Raw genomic sequence first — 23983 nt, 5'->3', positions numbered from 1 at the left:
ATAGGTGTCGGCGGATTGCCTCCGCCAGGCCGGCGGTGGCTACCGCCTGCCTGGCGGTGGCAATCCGCCCGACATCATAATGGGCCCCATAGTGTCTTGGGAATCTGCTTCAACAGGAAATTGATCTAAACTCAGCCTCCTGCTCCTTGACCTCAGGCCACAAGGTAAGACATGCTTGTCTATGTAACAAAAAGATCCACATTCAGCTGTATATGGGTGCCAACTCTGTTGTCAATTGAGGAAGTGTCTTTAGCTATGGAGGCGTGTTTGTCTATCTTAGCAATACAATGCAGAGAGTATACAGTTGTGAATTGACTTTTACAGCATCCACAACATTAAAGTAGACCATAACCTTTAAAAAAAACACACTGCCAACTAATTTTACCCTTTCTTGATGCTTACAAAAACGGTGCTACTTTTTAATGGCCCTGTACTACTCCTTAGTGCTACCCTGAACTCTAAAATCCCCAAACTATCCATTAACGCTACCCTTCCCTAAAATTAAAAAATGCATTACTAGTCTCTCTCCCTTTCCCTGTGCCACTTTAAATGCTCCTTTCTAGTTTAGATAGAGAATGCCCCTTAACCATATTTCCAGTACACTTACCTTTGCTCTATAAGGCTTGGCAGTTAGCCATTTGTTTAAATCACTACCTATTTTAATTCTAATTTTTTCAATCAATACTATTTTTGACACTTATTTTTACTGCAGAGTATGAGCAGTGAGCAGATTATGTTATAACATCTCTTCAATGTGCTGTGACAATGTGACTGTTTTCAGTTAATGATGGGAGCTCAGATAGGACTAGCACTGTCTGTAGGGTGTCATTATAGTTTGTCCTATTTGTAAAATTGCTCATTCCCAAAATGTGAAGAATTTAGAAGTGGGCTAACTGCAATGTTAAACTCTTGATTGGAAAAATATAAATATATTTTGCTGTGCTTGGTACAGAGGGGTACAGGCTATATCGGAGATCTGCCTGGAACTCTTATGAGAGTATTACTCAATGAGAGCCTTATGCTTTTTAAAACCAGTTTGAATAATTTCTGTACTATTTGCCATAAAAAGTCAAGTCAAAGTTTATGAATACATTGTTTTAGATTTACTGCAAACATATTTTTATTTTATCTTATTAATAGTAATTCAAGGGTCCCCATAATTAGAATACACCCTTTAAATTCTAGGTAGATCATTGAGTTGACATGTCCAAGCTTTTCAATCATCACTGGTGTTGTACATGCAATAGAAATTAGCATCAAAGCATATAGAATATTTGAATTAATAGCAGGCACCCAAGGGGAATTCTGCAAATAGTTGCAAGGCTAAACCTGATCATACCAAGCAACCTGGAACTCACACCTCGAATGTGTGCAATTTGCCGCCTTTGTTCGCACTTTATAAGGTTTACCCAACGTGTCCCTGATCTCATTATAGAGTAGGTTGTGGCAGGAACCCAGAATCTTCACTACATCAATAGTGGCGAATTTGGCTAGTTCTTCTAGTCCCAGGTGAACTTTGCCTTTCACTACATCAAGGACCCCCAGTCCCATCTGATTAATCTCTGATTGTTCGTAATGGATAGAACGTCCAGATCAGGTCTACCAGTTATGTCAGATTCATGGGTGTCCTGCTTAATAAAGGAAAGAACAAGCGCATTATGGTCATTATCAGTTAATTTGACCACTGCCATGTCATGGACTAGAGGCCAGAGTTTGAGGGTGACCAGACAATTGTCAATTCTGCTGGCATGGCCAGGTCTATTGAAAGTGGAGTCTCCTTTTGGGTCAGAGTTAATTCTCCCATTAGTAGCTCTCAAGTCATGCTGCAAGGTGAGGACCAGCACCTGGCTTCCTCTCTTTATCTACCTGACTGTAGGGAGATCTAAGAGTGAGATTTGCCACTCACGGTCCCTCTCCTCAGTCAGATCTGCCGGAGTAAGAGCAAGGGGTTCAAAGGTATAATTAAAATCATCGGCTACTAACATGGGAACATTGTCTGAGAGTTTAGACAGTGCCTGGTCTAGGGCACAGATCATGTTGGTTGCCTCATAGCCCCGCATTACTCTGTTATATACATTAAAGATCCCGATTTTCCAACCACTATGAAGTATCAGCTCTAATGCTATCAACATGGAGGAGCTTGACTTTGGACCCCAGTGCAGTTTTGACCGAGACTGCTAATCTTCCTGAGGGTCTACCCATCTCTTTACTAGTGGCGTTAATGCCATAGGCAGAAACCCCACTTCTATAGGGAGTGCACAGGCTCCAGGTTTCCTGAAATAAAATCACATCATGGGAGTCCACTAAGGCACACCAATCTCCGTTCAATAGTAGCTTGAGAATCCCTGCCATGTTCCAGATGAGGAACCTAAGATAGCGATCACAAACTCTATGGTGATTGGGGTCACTGCAGTGATCAGTGGGATCCTCCCTTTCTACAGTATCAGGAGAGATGGAAACCCTGCCCCTCCTTGGGCCCACAGCAACTGGTTCGCAATAAGCCTCAGAGTTAAGTGCCAACCCTTGGGGTTGAGGGGACTTCCAGCTAGGGCGGGTTTAAAGATTTCCCTTGAGACCCTGAGTTTTTGTCTAAAGTCCCTTCACCCTCTACTATTTCATGATTGACAGTGCATGTGGCACTTCCTATATGTTCTCTGAGCTCAGCCTTGAGACTTCTTTAGGTTGGCCCACACTGTGGATGTCTGTGATTTGATTGGCTCATGGCATTTATTTCCACTGGTGTGTTGTTACTCTCCATATAGTTTGTTTTGTAGAGGCCTAATGCTCATGTGACATGTTCCCTATGTTGGTAGTTGCTCATGTGTGAGACATTCAACTTTGGTGGTTGAGCAGATTGTTAAAAGGCAATATGTACAACTGGGTATTCTAAAGTGTGTTAATGTTATCATTGTGTCAATGCCACATGTGGCAAGAGGTATGTCCTGTGATGGTAGCTACAACCAACCCAAATCAATGACACATTGTATGGTATCCCTTTTTGAAGTCCACATGGCCAAAGCATACCAACGTGGTATATGTCAGTGGTTTACATGCAAGCCATTTCATTGTGACCTTTGTGTTTGGTGTCAACATTGTACCTTGGTATCAAGCAGTATGCAACATATGCATGTTGTTCATGAGCCAGGCGGTTACAATGCGTGTACATACATGCCCAAGTGGTTTCCCCTTCAGAAGGTCTGTATTGTGTGGTGTGTTCCACTGTTGCTCACAGCAGGCTATCTTTGAGATGTTCTGTCCTACATGGTGCTGGTGGTCTGTGTTCATCAGTGTAGTACACTACCAGGATAGAGAATAGTCTGCTGATGACTACAAAATTGCATATACTCCGATAAGTTGTACTAAGCATGTGAGGGGCACAAATGTAGCTTATTAAGATGTGTTGCTTGCTTGTGCTAGATGCCTCAAACTTGTGTGAGAGTCTTACATTCACTCAGTTACAATATCTTGCTTCATCTCTTGCTTCAATACAGGTCAATTCCCAACTGAAGCAGAGACTGTGGAAAGCCATAAGCAGAAAATGCAGTCCCTGGGAGTCTACAATCAGGACATCATCCACTGCAGGAAAAGGTGGAGGGACTTGCGATGCTGGACCAGGACCATTGCAGAAGTCCAGCTGAGGAAGTCCTTCCCTGGTTCTTGGAGCATGCACCAGACCCTGACTCCCCTAATGGCTCACATCCTGGTGGTGGCCTACCCAGAGCTTGATGGGCGGTTGAGGGCCGAATAGCAGCTAGGAGCTGGTGAGTATTGTGCCGAGTCTGACATTGTGCATTAACATTTTCCTCCTGTTACAAACAGCAGTTGCCCCAGTTTGTAGGTGACTCATGATCTAATGAATGAATATCTGCGTAGGTAGCGATGCTGGTGCATGTTGTTTGGGTAAGACTTATGTCTTGTGGTCCTGATTCAGAGCTCAGTGAAGCCGCATTCAATCTTCAGTGTGGTACTGACACATGTCTGAGTAATGTTGCAGTTAACCTATACATGGTTGATGTTGTATTTAGCAGCTGTCCCACTCAAACCGCGTGTCTTCTTTAAGTCAGGAGTAATGGTCTCCCAATACTGTGTACCTTGTCCTGGGGATCTGGTACATATGACATGGTCTTCAGAGCAAATAGAATGCAGTGAATGAGACATACCTGCCCTTGGTAAGTGGTGTATGTACAGCATTGTGAGGTGACAAACAATACTGATTCCTTCTGTGTTTAAGCCTACATGATTTCACATGTATTTTTTATTATTCTGTAAATCATCTGCGCAAGGACATGACCCATGATGTAAGGGTGTACATAGGTTAAGGCTGAGGGTCCTCCAAATTTGTATGTGTTGGCCAATGTGTAATGGTAAATTTGAATTAATACTGGGAATGCAGATGATGTGTACACACAGACTGGGGTGTGTAGACATGGGAGTGCTTGTTATACATACGTCTATCGCATTAGTCATGTCCTAATGTTTAGGCTATGTACATGATGGTATGTCCACTTACAACTGTGTCTCACAATCTGTTCCTCGCTAGCATTGATGTGGGACTGTGGAGTCATGTTGACTCCATATGTCCACTGTTTAAGGTGCTTTCACTGCCTGATGGCATGCCTCAGGGAGTGACATGCCAATTTGGCGTGATCATATGTGGGTTTTTGAACACTGTGATACCATGGTCTTTGTGTGTGCAAAACATTTTGGGTAGTGTCATGTGCCTTCCCTTTTAGACACAGGTGACAGCTCATTGTCAAGAACTGGAGCTTAGCTGAACCTCTTAAGCATTTCACTATTCTATAGAGTTATAGACATGCAACCATAGGATGGTGTTGCCACCAGGATCAATGTGGAGTGGGGATGTCCCTAGTCATAGGTGGAGCCTGGTACCATGGATATATATGATGCTTCTGACAGTAAACTTAGACCACCTTCTCTGCTTGGACGTAATAGGTGACCTTGTCGGTGGAGTGATCTGTGCCCATTTGATGATATTATTGTTGTGATCTGTTTGTACATTGAGTTAACACAGATGCCTTACACCTATTCTCACTGTCTTTTCAGCATCAACAGAGACAAGCAGAGGAAACAGTGCCGTCAATGTTGGGGATGCAGGTGGCCACAGTGTCTCCGGTCAGGTGACTGACACTGACGGAGTCAATGTCCTAGAAGGTGAGGAGCGTGCCGTGGAGGAGCAAGATTCTACATCTTTATCTGCTGAGTTAGCCTCCAGTGGCCTATCCCTGGTGGTGGTTGACCTCCCCAATACCTATGTCCATACCAACCTTGCCCACCATCCCAATTCCATTGCTACCCTCCCTATTGCTCTGCACCAAATTGTCCATATCCACTCCAGTAAAGAGCTGGATGTCTCCTGTGCTCCAGGCACCTCATCCCCTGCCCCAGTAGCCCCAGCTGCCCTGACTTTTGACTTCCTGAGGCAGGTCACTGTTAGGCAGGATGCACTACTGATTGCCATCAAGGGGCAGTAATGCCTGTTAGCCCAGATGCTGGAGTTCTTGGAAGGCATTCACAGTAGTATGTCTGCCATACAAAAGTAATTTCAGGCTCTGGACACCTCACCGGCGGCAGTCTCCCCCCCAGCCCAGTCTTACAGCACCCCTCCTGACTCTTCTTCATCCCAAATCTTTTTGCCCATACCTGTCCCAAGCAAACACAAACATAAGCAGGCCTCCACAACAACAGCCACCTGCAGCACACCCACCTCCTAATGCAGCAAAAAATCCAAACATGCACCCATCGAACTGACCCTCACCATCCCCAGCAACACAACACAGAGCACGCCCCAATAGACACATCCCACACTCACCAGACATCAGACCCACAGACACACTCACCAACAACAGGCACACCCATTCCACAAAAAAACACTCCTTTCACCTCCGAAAGCCCACCCCTTGTCATCCCACCTCCTGAGGCCCCCATTGAAAACCCTCTATTCCCACTTGGACTACCCCCTGCCACAATAACTGCCCTCCCCCAAATCGACCTAACCCATCCCAATACCAACCCCAGCCTTCCCTAGTCACATCTTTGAGGTGCCTGGCCTGCCCACGGGATGCCCCTTCCTGGGAGGTCTCCCTGGCAGTGTCATGTTAGGCAAGTGGAGTGGTACAGCATTTTGCTTGGCCACATTGGACATTTGGATTGCAGATTGGCTTTTGTTATTATGTTTTGAATTAAAACTGTTCACAAATTGATGACGCCTAAGTCCTGCCATTCCATTTCATGTTATTGGTTGTTATAGCTTCCTTAAGAACATGAGACTACAGTTGTGTAACTTTGAGCCAGATTGGTGGCCCATGGGAAGTGGTGAATTTGATCTGACCTTTGCACCTGTTCTGGAGCATCAGTGCACAAGGGGACATGTTCATTGAATAAATATGTGGGATGAAAACCAAATGAGAGTGACACTGCATTGTGTGGACTTCTGTTATGTCAGTATTTCAGCTTGGCAACAGTCAAACACATTTAGCTTGCCATTATCTTTATGGTGTAGATTGGGTACCTGTTAGGTGTGTCGAAGTTAGATATTTGTGTATCCACACATGGAGGCTGTGAACTTGTCATTCCTTTGTGTATTTCTGCATTGCCATGTGTCCATTTTTCAGTGTATATGTTTTAGTTACTTCCTCTAGATGTGTGCCTGATGCTGTTGATGCTGTATTTGCCTTCCTATGTTGCCCTTACCCATTGCCTACAAATGCCTGGCACTTAGTTATTCTATTGTTTGCCCCTGATACACTTCAGTTCCCAGGTCCAATGTTCTTGGAATTTGTCAGGTATGTGCAAAATGAGGTGTGGCCCACTGGCCCAGGCTTTCAGGGTTCACCCGATGGAGACAGGCATCCTGCAGAGAGTGTTTCCATTGTTCCCAATGGATGTTTTTCCCACTGCTTCTTTGTAATCCCATTGAGTGACATTGCCTTTTGATGTGGGATTGAAGGACTGGACTTTTAACAGTACCAGCGGTGCCAGGGAACAACACCTATAACCTTCATGGGATACCTGTTTCGGCGCACAAATCACAGAGACACGGGACACTTCCTTCGGCGTCAAAGATCAGCGTTTATTACTGCAGGGAGGCAAAAGTCACAAGAAGTACAACAGTGTGTAGGTTCTGAGAGTCTGCTTCAAATTGTATACGTTGGTTGCTCTCTTTTATACAGAATGTTGCCATTGCATTACATGTGGAAAAAAGATTACAATCCGGTTCCCACAGTAAACTTCAAAAAGGGTCGCTTTCATGTGTTCAGAACCCCGGAACATAATTACAATAGCCATGCCGGTTCCCAACTGTAAAAGTACATCTTCCCACCAGTAAGCACACCCATTAGAGTTGTAAATGACAAAGAAGAAGAGACAAGAGCAGTTGCAAGGAAGTCAGACACGTGTAGAGAAAAGAGTGTGAGGGTAATATCGGAAGCATGATCGTGGGATCAAAAGAGTTGGATCCATCGCCTGCAAGGCTGTCACAATAGACCGGTACAACCAGATTACCCTCAAGCTGTGCCATCTGCCTTTGCTGTGTCATTCCTCCGGCCATAAAGACGCATGAAAGGAACATGCGTCTTCCGCAAGGCTTGGGAACTAGAGGGTCAAGGGGCGAACAGTTACCTGCTCGCTGACTACGTGAGGGCAAGAAACAAAATGGATGCCGTATCTAAAATGGAACCCAAGGGTTCAGACGAAGAACATGTAATATTAGACGAACCCTGGCAGGTAGTGTAGCGAAATTTCGCACACTTGCCGAACTCGTCATTTGCGGTTCGTAGATACCAAACTCGTCTATATTCGGCAATGCCCAGAACATCGTAATAATTTTTACGGAACCTCAGACGGTCCTTTTGCCCTCATGTAGGCAAGCACTAGTCGGAATCATAATCGATTTCGATACTCATCAGATCACTCAGATGTTGTTGATACATTATTCTATCCTTCAATGCCTCTTTGGTGACAACAGGCTGTCTTATACACGTCGTAGCACAAAGGCCACATAAGGCAGGACCACATTGCACACAAAGACAACATGAGAACAGAAATGTCACAACAACCCCTATGATCATCAGAATCTTCCAACCCCAAGTCGATATCAGACCCCAAAACCATCCCAGAAGCGTCCAATTTCCTTCGTCCACGTGTATGGACTCCGAAATTTTGTGCAACTTAGAGATGGCTTGATAAACCGTTGGAGCGTTATCAGGTATGAATATGCAGCAGCTCGAATGGATGACAGTACAAACCCCACCTCTATCTGCTAGAATGATATCTAGAACCATACGATTCTGCAACGTCATCAGTCTATCCGCTTGGAGCTCGGCTGTCAAATTACCAAGGGCGTTTGCAGTTATGTTGGCAGTTGATTCTACTACACGAGTTAACTGCCTCAGGTTCCTCCTATTAACCATCGGTCCCCAGAACGGTAGGAAACCCTTAAAGAAGTCTCCCGCTTCTTGTCCGGAAGTATCTTCTTTGCTAACCACACCTCTTACAATTCTATTCCTGTGATAATCAGAGGCCACAGTGAAAGTCGGAGGCAAAAGATTTGCAATATAGCAGGTACCCGAGAAGTCATGAGGTAACCACGTATAGGCTCGATCATAACATACAAAGTAGGTACCCTTGGCAGGCAGGAAGACAGGGGAAGAGAGCGTCGGTAAGACATACGTCTCAGTACAAGCACTCTCCCCAAACTGAGCTCTCGGATTTCGACCAAGACCTTTCAAGCAGAAATTACCAAGGTGAGGTACAATCCATATCGGTGGCGAGCTTTTGAGCTGCCTCTCACCTACTGATAAGCTGTACTCAGCTTCACTTAGTTCCCTATATGCTCGCACCTCTTCCTCTGGGATGAGCGATGCGTCAAAAATATCTCTATCTAAGTCTGCAATAGCTCTTGCCAGAGTCTTGTGGTACGGGCCAGGACCAGAGTTTGCTGAGCGCGGTTCTCGATGGGGGTAGGAATCTAGTGCGCTACGGAACATAGTTTGTAATGCTCGAGCTGACCCTTGTGCACTATAAGGCAGAACTAAGTACGGAATACCTTTATCCATGGTATGTGGCATTACTCCACACACCCAACAGTTGGTAGTGTTTACCACTAACTGATGCTGATGCAGGAGTTGAATAAAAGAGTTGTTTCTGAATTCCGCACGTCTGACTTGTTCGTGTTGAGGCAGAGGATAAAAGGAATGTGGAGAAACAGTAGAAACGAAATATTGATTATGAGATGGAAGAGTAGGTGTAGCAGAAGACAATAAGGACTGAGACCCATAATATATTCCTCCTACTAATAGCATAGATATGGTGAGAAACAGTATGATTACTTGTGAGAAAAACCATTTTGTATGACATATTTTTTGTAATGTAGATCTTTGCGCCAACATTTCTTCTCTTTTCGACAGCTCACTCAATGATGATTCCATCCCCTAACGATCGTCCGCGACGTTCTTGACGCACTTCGTTCTGAGTAGCGGTTATCAATTCCCAGGAGTTCCCAGAAATTGATAATAGAAACCAACCTTGTGTTGATAGCTGCTAAACAGAAGGAAGTACCCGCACGGCCTTACGGTCAACCTGGATGGTAGGTTCTAACTAAATAATGTTCTTGGCTGTACGGAAAAGAAGAGAAAGATACACAATATATAACGTCCACTGTTTTCAGAGCAATGTAGAATCTAGAAACAAAAAAAAAATCTTTTTATTTGTGGCTTGTTCGTGGACGAAGAAAATATCGGCTACTTCCAAGGCGAGTCTGATCTTCAAATAACGGATTGGACGGCAAAGGAGTGTTCAATTGTTCAGGCGATTGTTCAACAGTCAAGTTTTCCAAAGTTGACGTGGAGGAAATTGTTTGAGAGGAGTCAGCAACAGTGTCAGATACAAGCCGAGCTTCGCTGAATGGAACGAAATGTGGTGGAGTGTCGGTCTCAGAAGAAGAAAGACCTTTTCTCATCCAGATGTCCGACGGCAGAGGAAGCGGGACTCGCTTCGTGTGGGTAGCATGTACCCAGTTCCGACGTCCGTGTAATCGAACCGCCGTCCTTGTAGCCAGCTGCACTTGAAACGGGCCCACAAATCTTGGTTCTAGGTTTCGTTTTCGTCCGTAGTTTCTAACAAGGACCCAGTCCCCTGGTTGAAGTCGATGACCAGGACCCTCTGTTTGTGACGGCAGAGACTCAAAGACCTGTTGATGAATCAAACTCAATTTAGCAGTCAGATCATAGAGATAATCAATCAACATAGGGTATTCAATTCTGTCAAATTCCTTTGGTCTTGGAACTCCCCATACATTAGCAGGACGGCCGAACACAATCTCATATGGGCTGAGCCCTACTCGAGAGTGTACGGTTGCCCTGGTCGACAGGAGAGCCAGAGGCAAAGCGTCGGGCCATGATAAACCAGTTGTTGCCTGAATTTTAGCCAATTTCAGTTTTAAAGTGCCATTATATCCTTCCACCAATCCTGCTGATTGTGGATGATTTGCACTATGAAATTTTTGTACAATCCCTAACCCGTGACACACACTCTTCATCACACTCCCAACAAACTCACTTCCGTTGTCCGACCATACAACCCGAGGCATTCCGTAGCGGGAAAAATACTCTTTGAGCAAAAATTTTGCCGTGGATAAAGCCGTATTATCCTTAAGGGGGTAGGCCTCAATCCACCTAGAAAATGCACACACCACAACCAGCACATACTTCAAATTATTACATCTCTCCATGTGGATAAAGTCCAACTGGATAACTTCGAAAGGGTACGTAGGAGGGGCAAAATGGCCAGGTGGAGTGGGAGTGCCCTTACCAGGATTGTGCATCAAACACACCATACAATTTTTAACCACTCTCTCGGCGCACTTAGTAATCCCATCATTCTTCCATACATGAGACAACAACTTGCATATGCCTTTCGTGTTGATGTGCGCCATACCATGAGCCATTGTAACAACAGCGAGCACATACGCATCCGGTAACATCCATCTCTGCTTCTCTGATAGATCAACCCAACATCCATTCTCATCCAATCTTCCCGTGCTCTCTCTCCATTTTGTCCTTTCCGTCTCAGTGGCTTCATTCTGTATTCCTTTCACACTTTCAAATGTGTCTTCACACATACCAGTCTCTGTTGGCCATCTTACTGAGCTCGTAACATACATTCTGTTTGTCAAATCTTTAGCCGTCTCTTTAGCCGTTTCATCCGCAAACGCATTTCCACGACCCACATCATCTGTTACTTTCTGATGTGCACTACATTTGACTATGGCCACCTGTTTAGGCAATGTGAGTGCATCTAAAAGATCATTTACAAGCTGTCCATGTTGAATCTTCGTGCCATGTGACGTAAGGAATCCTCTCTCTCTCCACAGTCGTCCAAAACTATGTGCCACGCCAAACGCATACTGACTATCTGTAAACACATTCACCCGTTTATCTTTAGACAACACACACGCTCTTGTCAAGGCGACTAACTCGGCAGCCTGAGCTGATTTCTGACTTAATCTTGCGCTTTCCACAATCGTTCTCAATGTAACTACAGCATACGCAGTTGTCACATCACCATTCGGTAACTTAAAACAGGAACCATCCACATATAAAGTACCATCGGGATCTGTCAATGGAGTATCTTTTAGGTCAATACGACCCTCAGTTTCCTCTTCAGTTCTGAGATAGCAGTCATGTACTGCTTCACCACTTGATTCTGTGTCGATTGGCAGCAATGTTGCTGGATTCAACACATTACATCGTTTTATCCGTATGTGACTGGCCAACAACGTCAACTCATATCCAGACAATCTTGCGCTCGTCAGATGTTGAGTTTTCGTTCGATTCAATAGAGTGTCGACTGCATGCGGAACCATTACCGTGAGCATATTATCCATGACTAGACCTGCGGACTGTCGAATGGACGCCGCAGCTGCCGCTGTTGCCCTTAAACAACTCGGCAAGGCTCTAGCTACTGGGTCTAAAGTCGAAGAAAAATAGGCACATGGGCGTTGCTTACCACCAAAAGGTTGTGTCAGAACACTCAACGCGCAACCATCCCTCTTGTGAACGTATAGTGTAAACGGCTTACTGTAGTCAGGAGTGCCCAACACAGGAGCCGAACACAACGCATCACGCAATTCCGAAAAACTTTTCTGACACTTTTCAGACCAAGGTACTGGGGATGGGACATCCTTGCACGTAAGGGCTATCAATGGTTTCGCCAACAATGAAAAATTTGGAATCCATTGTCTGCAATAGGACGTAATACCTAAAAAGGCACGAACATCTCTCTGAGTTTTTGGCACAGTCATTCGGGAAATCGCTGCAATTCTCTCTGGGGTCAACCTTCTCCCTTCTCTTGACAATAAGTGACCTAGATAGGTAACTTCTTGACAACAATACTGTAGCTTTGAAGGCGATACCTTGTGGTGTAAGTTATGTAGATAGTGCAATAATGATACTGTAGCCGTTTTGCAAATAGCTCCTGTATCAGCTGCCACTAAAAGATCGTCAACGTATTGAATCAAAGCTGCACCTTTAGGTAAAACAAAGGCATCAAGCTGACCTTTAAGTGCTTGGCTGTAGATTGATGGACTCTCACAGTAGCCCTGTGGAGCGCGTTTTAGCCTAAAACTGCGACCACCTAATGAGAATCCGAATAGGTCTCTGCTTTCCTCTGCAATCGGGATGCTAAAGAAAGCATTCTTTAGATCGATCACTGTGAACCAGGAGGCAGATGCCGGAATCATTGTTAGTAAAGCCGTAATGTCAGGGACCACGGGAAATTGTGGAACCACTATTTTGTTCACCTCTCTTAAATCTATAACGAAACGGTACACAGGAGGTTTAGTTGGGTCAGTTCGTTTCAGAATTGGCAATACAGGGCTATTACACACATTTCCACGAGTTTCTTCAACAACACCCTTTCCAATGAGATCATGAACGATTGCTAACAGCGCTCGTTCGCCCTCGAGAGAAATACGATATTGAGGTAAACGCGGTAATCGCGCATTTGGTTTTAATTGAATCACATAGGGTGGAATGTCTAACAGGCCTACATCATTAGGACCTGTGGCCCATAAGGACGCAGGGAGGGAACTCAATTCCGGTGGGAATTTATCGACCGATAAATACATTGGAGAGATCACTCTCCGCCCCAATGTAAGCTCCACTCCTTCGGGGGAACAATACAATGTTGCATATAATCGTTTCAACAAATCCAGGCCCAAAAGATTTTCACCACAACCTGTAGATAGAATCAGTGGAGCCGTTAGCTCACGAGTTCCAATCATAAGAGGCAAAGGGTTAGAGACTGGGTTACTAACAGGGGCGCCAGAGAATCCAACGGAAACGTTCGTTAAGCCAGACAAAGGTGCGCCAGGGAGTTTTGAATGCATGATGGAACTTTTTGTCGCACCAGTGTCTAACAGAAAAGGCTCAACTACACCCGATGTAGCCACTGCAACGTAAGGCCCACTCTGATCGACCGGAACTGACACTACTCCCTCTCTTTGTCGTTGGCTGTCCTAGTAATGGTCATTTGCAACAGTCTCATGCTCTACGTAATAATCATCCACATTACACTGTGCAGATCGAACAGACCCCGTATTTCGCTGATCAAAATAATTATTCGCATCTGATTGATTTTGATGACGATCAATCTGATTGTGGGATAAACCACGACCTCTACCACGTGGTGCCTGTTGAGGACCACCACCACGGTTTCCACGTGTCGACACACCATTCAGACGGTCCCGTAAGGCAAGACAATCATATTTTAGGTGTCCCTCTTTCCTACAATATGCGCACTGATTATACCCAAGTGAAGATCTGTAATCAAAGTTGTCAGAGCGCGGCTGTGTCCTATCGGGCTGTGCTCGTGGTCGATACTGCTGTTGTGAATCATTTTGGTTTGGTCGTGGAGGGTATGCTTGCTGCAACAAAACCTTCGTTTTGAGCTCCTTAGTTTTCTTTTCTACACGATCACTTTCTTCCTTTTCCCTATTCTCATAATACTGGGCCGTTGCTAGTATTTGCGCTGGGGTTGAAACTGCCCACGCACTCTCTGAATTCTTTAATTTGTTGCATAGCTCAGGCAGCAAATTTGACACGAATTTGTCAACAAATAATCGCTGGCCTCCCTCAGCGCCCATGTCCTGGCCGCTGTGGTCGACAAACGCTTCCTCAAACCTTGTAAAGAAATCTGAGACACTCTCGTCTTTCTTTTGCTTACAAGCTGATAACTTATCCCAGTTCACCTTCATCGCTGGCATGAGAGTTTTCATGAGCGTAATTATTTTCTGAGGCAAATCCAAGATCAACTGCTCAGGTTTAGCCCCACCGACTTGTAATGCATCAGCTGCTAGCAGTGCAGCCCAATCACCCCCTAATTCAACTGCGTGATTGGCTTGACGAATTTTAGCCCAAACTGGTTGCGGTACAACATTGCCAAACAACATGTCGATGTCGGCAATATTCATAATAGTAGCTTCCACCAGTTGTGATAACTCCTTATAATAACCAGCCGGATTTTTACGCGGATCGGGCAAGGATTGCTTCACTTGCAAAACTTCCGATCGTTTCCATGGAAGATGTATCCACACTCTTCGAAAATGCGGTAGAACCACAGGGTTTGCATTAGGATCACCAGGCACCCACAGTGGCGGAACCTCTCTCATGGGATACTGACCAGGAACCGCTTTCCAATTCTCGGTGGTATCATCTGATGACACCCGAGAATGTGCTGTGGATCTGAACGCTAATAAGCGTTCCACGGCACGTCGTACATCGTCTCCTATAATCATACCGTTCGAAAAGTGACTCTGAAGTTCAATTATGTCGGACGGTACATTATCTACATCATCATTATACCATTCTTCTCTCAAAAAGTTACACATCTCTTCAAATACGAATCTCTGCGTAGGCTCATTAAACTGAGAAAACGTATCAAAGACTACACGTGGAGTGTAATTAGCAGGATGTCTTATCCACCTATGTGCCATTGTTACTAACGTCTCTTTCTCCCTACCACTAGGGATCTGACTCCGTCTCTGAGGAGTGTCAGATGAATCAGACGAAAATAACAGACCAGAAAGAGGTGAATAAAGGGTAGCAACAGAGTTAGGAACACGCTTACGAACAGAAGGGGAAAGAAAAACAGGGGCAACAACACTGGAGGTGAAGGAAGGCATAGTAGGAACAGACAAGGTAGTCGGAGTAGCAGAAACAACAGTCTGCGAAGGTACAGGTACAGGAGCAGTAGGAACGAGGACAGGTGGTGGAACAAACGTAGGGTTAACAGCGGGCTGACCCGCAGCCGCTGGAGCAACAAGAGGAACAACAGGGGGAGCTACAGGAGCAGCTACAGGAGCAGTAGCACCCTGTACATAAGGAGGTGGTGATTTCATCAAATATGACAGCAAGGAATCCTCCTTCAAATCTTCTTCTTTCTTTTCTGATTTATTCGGTAAAACTGGGTAACATTTATCTATTTTCATGTGATGTAATCTGGTAGAGATTTCCATGTCCTTTTCTTCTTTGTCTTGTCTACATTCTTTTATAGCTTGCATTATCGGAATAAACTCTTGCTTTTGATCCTTTTTAAGTTGTTTGATTTCTTTCTGCTTGGCCTCTTTACGCTATATCCGAAAGGAATCAAACATAGCTGGCCTCGCTTTCTTTAAAAATAGTTTAGCCTCAAGATTATCTAAAATCGAAAGTTCAAAAGTTCCATGTGGTGGCCATCTAAGATCACCGTCTTTCTTTGTATAACGGACCCAGTAATCATTATATATTATAGGACCCACCCCATGTCGACTATAAAGATCATGTATCGGAGTTCCAACTGGAGGTATCGGACACGAGTCCTCCAACCGGGAATCCATTGCGCAACATTGGAAAATACGAAACAAACCACTATGGCTAGGCATCATGCACACTAACCTAGTATCAAACTTCAAGGATTACCGAAGCAATGAAACCTCGTGTAAGTCAAAACCCTCGGTTTTTGGCAATTGCAACTGTCAAATAATACTAAGGACCAATACTAAGAACCACAAATGCAATGGAACCATGCAATACAACAAAGCCTTAAGGCTACCACAAAGCTCGGAGAGCTAACCACAAAGCCTGAGGAGGCTATTACAAAGCTCAGTGAGCTATTACAACAAAACCTTAAAGGCTAACAACAAAGCTTTCAAAAGCTAGAACAACCACTAAGGACTGGGAGCGACCCACAAATACTTAACTCAGAACTTCAATGGCGTCACCAGGAAGGTCCGTCTATCGTCTCGCTTGTACATAAGGTCTACGCCGGGCGTCGAAGACAGGTCGACAGTCAGGGCATCGGTCCGTCGCAGCCGTCAGGAGGCGGGAATCTTCGCAGGGAAAAACTTCGGGCCACTTATTTCGACAACAGGATCGATGAAGCGGGGTGCACCTTCCCTCGGAGATTTCACACGAAGTTCCTCACGATCATCAGGCTTTGGACCGGTACCGCTGAAGTCGCCCCACGTTGGGCGCCAACTGAAGGACTGGACTTTTAACAGTACCAGCGGTGCCAGGGAACAACACCTATAACCTTCATGGGATACCTGTTTCGGCGCACAAATCACAGAGACACGGGACACTTCCTTCGGCGTCAAAGATCAGCGTTTATTACTGCAGGGAGGCAAAAGTCACAAGAAGTACAACAGTGTGTAGGTTCTGAGAGTCTGCTTCAAATTGTATACGTTGGTTGCTCTCTTTTATACAGAATGTTGCCATTGCATTACATGTGGAAAAAAGATTACAATCCGGTTCCCACAGTAAACTTCAAAAAGGGTCGCTTTCATGTGTTCAGAACCCCGGAACATAATTACAATAGCCATGCCGGTTCCCAACTGTAAAAGTACATCTTCCCACCAGTAAGCACACCCATTAGAGTTGTAAATGACAAAGAAGAAGAGACAAGAGCAGTTGCAAGGAAGTCAGACACGTGTAGAGAAAAGAGTGTGAGGGTAATATCGGAAGCATGATCGTGGGATCAAAAGAGTTGGATCCATCGCCTGCAAGGCTGTCACAATAGACCGGTACAACCAGATTACCCTCAAGCTGTGCCATCTGCCTTTGCTGTGTCATTCCTCCGGCCATAAAGACGCATGAAAGGAACATGCGTCTTCCGCAAGGCTTGGGAACTAGAGGGTCAAGGGGCGAACAGTTACCTGCTCGCTGACTACGTGAGGGCAAGAAACAAAATGGATGCCGTATCTAAAATGGAACCCAAGGGTTCAGACGAAGAACATGTAATATTAGACGAACCCTGGCAGGTAGTGTAGCGAAATTTCGCACACTTGCCGAACTCGTCATTTGCGGTTCGTAGATACCAAACTCGTCTATATTCGGCAATGCCCAGAACATCGTAATAATTTTTACGGAACCTCAGGATATGTGTGAGAGTCAACTACAGAGTTGTAGCTAAGAACATGTGTTTGACTTTGAGGATACATCCAAACTGGTGTTACTTTGACGTCACGATGGGAGCAGGGATGTGTGCATTGTGATTGTGTCATATTCACTGAGGCTTCCTGGTCAGATTTGGAATCCCAAGGCCTCTTGGTAGTTTTAGTCAATTCAATGTAACTTTATCAAGAGTTGAGAAATAGTCAGCTACACGACTGGTGAAGTAGTGACATGCCAAACAAATGAGAAAGGTCAAAACTTATATGTGACAGACATTGATAGGTGTGATGTTGGGGAGGAGGTGATGTTGTGGTACACAAATAAAAACAGACATCACAATAACTTTAAATAAAATGCTGACACGTGTCCTTTTTGTATATGGTGTGCTCAGAGTTGTATTGGGATCAAATGTAGGCCCTGGCACCTGGTCACATTTGCGGATTGCGCCTTTTTTTTAACAAAATACTGCTTGAGTGTTGTAAGTATTAGGAAAAGAAGGAGACGAGTTCCCTAAAAGAGGCATGTTTTCTTAACTACACTGAGATAACAAAAAATGCTAATGTTGTCAGGACTTTTTGTGCACTGATTAGTTCACAATGGTAAACCACACCTGAATATAAGTGAGGCTACTTCTGCTCAGGCCCCATGCCTCTGCTCTATCTGCATGCATTAATTGGCCAGCCCATCAAACGACTGGGAATAACACCTCTACCATGTTGGCAAAAGGGAGGTAATAGAGGCCTGTCGGCTTCTGGAAACACAGCTCAGGCACCTGCTGGGCCACTGGTGGCATCTGAAGAGCACAGGCGCAGCCCAAGTCAGCTACCAGGCTGGTCAAAAAAGTGGCTGACAGTTGTAACTCATTACAGGCCCATCACCCATTGCCCAAGTGACTACCTTGCCAATCTGACCTTGGATGTACTGGTGCAGTACCAATATTTGGGCCTGGAAGGGCATCTTACATCTTTGTTTTGGACGATCGTTTTGAGACAATCCCAGCTAGGGACACTTGATATGTGTGAAATCATAGGGTACCCCACCTCCTTTGCCTGGTTCACGATGAGACATCGTTTTGCAGCGGAGTCAATGACAACAGGTAGTTGTGTAACATACCGCTGATTTTGTCTGCTACGGTGTCTGTGTTGGATGTGATCGAGAAGGTAGAGCAATGGCACAATGGCTAGGATGGGCTCCACGTTGGCACAGGACATATGGAAGTGAGTAGAGGTGAATTTGGTTTAAAGTTCATAAATCCTCACAAACTATCACCACAACTTTAACTTTATACTTAATATAATAGGTTAGTTAAGATTTCCGTGCTCTCTTTCAAAGTTTGATGCACAATGTGATAATTCTTGCTGGTGTTGTAAACATGCACCTGCTGATAGTAAACATATGCTTTTTTCCTGTCCAGAAACACTTAAATTCTGGAAGCAGTTTTGGTCACAACTGAATTATATTTTTAGAATGAGGTTTCCTTTTTCTATGTTCATATATTTATTTTTTAGGTAGTGTTGCAGATGTTTGGAAAGTTTGCTCTTTTGATACACAGTTGGTAGTTCTACTAATAGCTATTGATTTTCAGCATATTGCTAAGAGTTGCAAAAATGCTTCTAATATTTCTTTCAAAGCTTGTAGGTAGTGTTTGCTGTAATCACAGGCTTTACATTTTTTTTTTGTCTTACCAGTTTTTCTTGCTACCCCCAATACATTTATATGTTTGATGCAATTGTTTTCTCTCCCCAAAATATTTTTAATATTTAATACTCGTAATAGGTGTTGTTTATCGCACCAATATCGCACCAATAAATAACTCCTTAACACATAATCAGGCCCTAAGTATCTTTATTTTTGGACTGGAATGATCCTCTGATAAGAGATGCAAGTGCAATAATTATACTGTATTTATTATTAAATAATAGTACTTAAGGTTAACATGAGGGGGCCCATTCGTCTTTTCAATTGCACTTTCAAAAGGCATGCGAGATGCACAGCATATAATCGTATTGTTTTCTCTTCCCCTACCTGTGCACGAGGAGCTTCAGTTGTGACCTTGAGTCTTTCACTAAATGTACAAACTACAGTTAGTTCTACTATCTTGCTTGTAATGTAACACATTAAAAGGTATTATGTTCATGTCATGCTGTTCTTGGAGAGGATGGATTTGAATTGTATACAACGGAAAGCCACCTTATTTGGCCGAGCAAAGATGCTCATTATATTTTGAATGTGTCTTTATTTTTGTTATAGTGCTTGATACAGGATTATTCAATAGATGTAGAGTTAATGTCATATTACAATGGCATGCGTTTTCTGTTTTACTATTGGTTAATGCAAACTTTTTTCTCAAACCCCAGCGACTGTATGTTTGTCTAAAACTTTACAAAGGCACTACTTTTGGGAGAATAGCCAGAGGTTCCTTCCCGATCCCCTTAGAGGCAGACTTCACATCAAGACTGTATTATTTTAAAGATTTCCTTTGCGCTCCTTAGAGGCAAACTTCAAGTCATGCCTTTTCATTGACCTGAACTTAAAAAATGTTCATGTTTCTTCTTTCCTACTAATTGAGCAATCTGTATGACAAATACTCTTTGATTCCTATTTTATTTGTGCTAAACTACATTTGGTTTTAGCTATTGACTAGAGTAGGGCTCAGCTTCCAATACCAATGTGGAATCACATTTTATTTGCTTAATAATCACGGCCCACGTCTTCGAACTCCAGATTCCAGGTATTAGATCGCATGCTGGAAGAATAGTCACTTATCATCCACGTGACTGTGGTGTTAGGTGATCCGTTGCCATCTGTGGATGTTTCCCGAATTGAATGCTGCTTCCTCTCTGGAAGGCAGAAGGCTAAATGGTGCAGTTTTCGTTGCCTCACAATATTCAAACATCCCAGCAACTGTTCCTCGTGCAAGCTAGTCAATAGAACAACTGAGGAGTGTAAAATGAGATTAAATAGGTATTGGGTACATGTTCTCTTCTGACACACCACATAACACCAGTGACAAAGATGCCAAAGTAATACTGTGTGAGACCTGTGGTTGCTCCACATTGTCTAACTGGACAATATCTTTAGCGAATGACTGCAATGGCTTCATAGATCCCCCACCATAAAGGGGCATGAACAATAGTCATATGCAATAAGTTTTACATTATGACTGTGGTGGGAGCATTTTGAACCATAATGGGCATCATTCATATTTTTTTAATTTCTAAGGTATTTTATTCATTAACAGATCGAGATATTACAGAAAGATAGAAACAACAGCATTTCAATAAAATTAAATAGAAATGCACTATAATAACGACTAATATAATTGGAACCCATCTGTAGAAAAAAAGTAATTTAAGAGTAAGACATAGACTGCGGACAAAAGAAGAACCTATAGACTAGAGAAGTTCAGGTTAATGGAAATATAAATAACCAACATGTCATTGGATGCGATAAATAGCTTCAGACTTGCAATTCCGACCCATGCACATACAGGAGCTTACACATAGGTCAGAAAATTACGAGGAACTTGTCATCAGTCCAACTGAGTTTTGTGTGTTAAGTACTGATTCCATATGCGCTGTCTCATTTACGAGTGGAATTTTTGCAAAAATTAGCTGTTTAACGCACACGGTAAATACCTCATTTGATGGTACTGAAATCTATTGGGGGCACTAACTACCTCACATTTATCGGACCAATTGTAGTGGGACCACAGAGTACATAGGGGCATATTATCAAGGAAACTGCCGATAAAACAGCGATAATGGGCTTGATAATACACCTTTGTTAGTTCCCATAGAAGCCCATGTTAACATCAGAGCATGGGCTCCTATGGGAATTAACAAGGGTGTATTATCAAGCCCATTATCGCCGTTTTATCTGCAGTTTCTTGCTGATAAAACAGTGATAATTTTAACACCGGTCCTTGATAATATGCCCCAGAGTTTCCAACTCTACCACCAAAAGCATTCCTCATTCCCCTTCTCCGCCCCCTTACAACTGAGCTCACAATCCATTTTGAAGAATTGGCCCGAATTCTGACGCCCTGCCCATAAAATAATAATGATGATGATCATAAAAGGAGCATATCTGTTTCAGAAATGGACCATATCAGACAAGTCCTGATCTTCAAGAGGGCAGAGCCCAGGACGGATATGGTAAATGAATCCTTTGATTTATCCTCTGTTGTTTCCAATGGAGCCTCACATAATGTAATTCAAAAGGAGCACACAAGTTTGGTCCAGCTTTCAGTTGCCTTGCCCAATATCAATCAGAAGGCACGTATTAAATACACAAGCTTCAAAAATCTATTAGAAGCCCTGTTCGCTGGCAGTGTTCAGCCAAGAAACTGGGAAATAATTCAGGCAGGAAAGATAAACAAGTAGCTGCCCGTGATTAAAAGCATTCTAAGTCATTGCACTAATTAACAGTGCAAACATTCCAATACATGGATTTACAAGAGGATATTGATCATTTGACAACTATTAAAAAACAGATTCCAGATTATACTTCGAAAGAGAAGACACAGTGGATTCCAACGCACTCAATCAATGTTTCCTTCAAGTATTAAATCATGCTGCTTCTCTCTGGGAAACCTGAATGTACAGCCTCCAAGAATTTGTATAAGTGGGTTTTATCCTGATATAGTAGGCAGATATGTGATCGTACTCGGATTACTTGTTGACAGGGAAGCTTGATCCGCACTCTTCAAAGTCAACGCGAAAGTCTACTTTCCGCACATTTATTGAACCACTGACCACAAAGCGACAGGCGCTGCAAGGGTGGGATGACTGTGCAGTATTTTGCAGTTTGCTATATAGCAAACACGGCTTCCGACGCTACCAGTGAAACAAAGGGTGCTGAAAGGCCAAACGAAGCACGTGTAACAGTCGCGGGCACATCATCAAAAGAAGGAGGCTTGAACCAGTACAGAAAGTGATACAGCCACCGTGGCAAAAGCCGGATGTGCAACTCAGCCGCGTGGAATGTCAGTGCGCGTGCATCATTGATGAGCACATTGTACCACATGGGGAGCTCGTGACTTCTGTCATTTGTAAGGCTATCGAATAGCCCCGAGTCTGGGACGGGCCTGCGTGTCCCAGTTAAGACACAATAACCCGTTCTCGAATGATGTCTGCATTGCTTGGAAAACGACAATTGCTGCTAACCCAATCCGAATGTTGAAAGACTGTGTCAGTGGTAAAGTCTGTAGGTGTCTGTAGGGCAGATACTAGTAGTGAGTTTCCGAAATGGCAGCCCTCCTTTCAATAAAGTTAAAAAATCCAATACATTCTAGGAGAGTTGGATTATGGCTTAGACTATCGGTGCTTACAATCGAGTGAAGTTCAATAAAATGCTAAACGAATGTACAACTCTAGTGGAAAGTCTTGGGTCTAATGACTTTAGTATAGGCCCTGTTATCTCGAAGCCAGATTTTTGGTACTCGTTAGCAGCTTTGAACATGATCTTATGAAATGCATTTGAACAAAGGACTATCATGTGATTTATCTCAGCTGCTGCGTTCCAATTAAAATATGTTAAAAGTAAGAAAGGAGGGGAAATGCTGAAATGACCATCTACCTTCACAAAAAAGCAACTGCAAAAGGATACCAGCATAAAAATATTTTTCCATGTTGGATTCTACCATGTAAATCATGTTCTTTAATAGGGTTAATAATCCTTTATAATGGGTTGCAGTCAATATTATAATAAATGTTTCGTTTATACAATGTTTATTGGAGTTAAACTTATTACATCTTCTTCTAAGGAATCATTGACAAAAAAATTCGGTCTAGCATTTGGCAAGGCTGCGTGAACAACACTACTGGCTTTGTCAATGCCAAACCTTCTCAAAATGCTCTAGAATTGACAGAGCCAACAGTGGTGACTGGTCATGGTAAAAGTATAGAAAACTCATGTTTTCTATACTTTCACGCTGGCCACCATGCAATGTGCGTTGTGTAGTCATGTTGCATCAAGAAAGTAAACACAGCACTCATTTAGAAAGCATGGGAAACAATGTTTTCTGTACCTTCAAAATGCCACCACTTTACTTGACGCAGTGTGACAAAGCAGTCTCTGTTGCATCACGTAATGCATCAGGCCGTCTTGAAAGTACAGAAAACAGTGTTTGTGTTTATTTAGCAAGGACCCCCTGAGTATATGAATCTTATAATTCCTAGGCTCAAGATATCAAGATAATATTGCAAACTCAATAGATACCCAGAATATCCCTGGAAGGAGTCAACCTTGGATATTATCCAGCGCTACTCTACATAAAGGGTTCCGGTTGGCGGGCAATAATTATTTAACTTCCAAATCAATCAGCTTCGGCAACACCTGACGTTGAAAGAATCATAATAAGAAGCAGAAACCTTGCTTGATCGTTCCTTAAAACAAAAGTTTCCTACTAATATTACGTGGCTACTCCAGGAAGAAGGCGCTGGCCGCCGAAACGCGCGTAGAGACTTATTTTTCTGCCACTTATCTATTAAAGATAAAGAATCCTTTTATACTGTTTGTTAACTTCTGTGTTA

Source organism: Lissotriton helveticus, chromosome 2_1 (assembly GCF_964261635.1).
Source record: "Lissotriton helveticus chromosome 2_1, aLisHel1.1, whole genome shotgun sequence".
In the NCBI taxonomy this organism is placed as follows: Eukaryota; Metazoa; Chordata; class Amphibia; order Caudata; family Salamandridae; genus Lissotriton; species Lissotriton helveticus.
The sequence above is the reverse complement of the archived record's forward strand: the minus strand, read 5'-3'. Positions refer to the sequence as shown.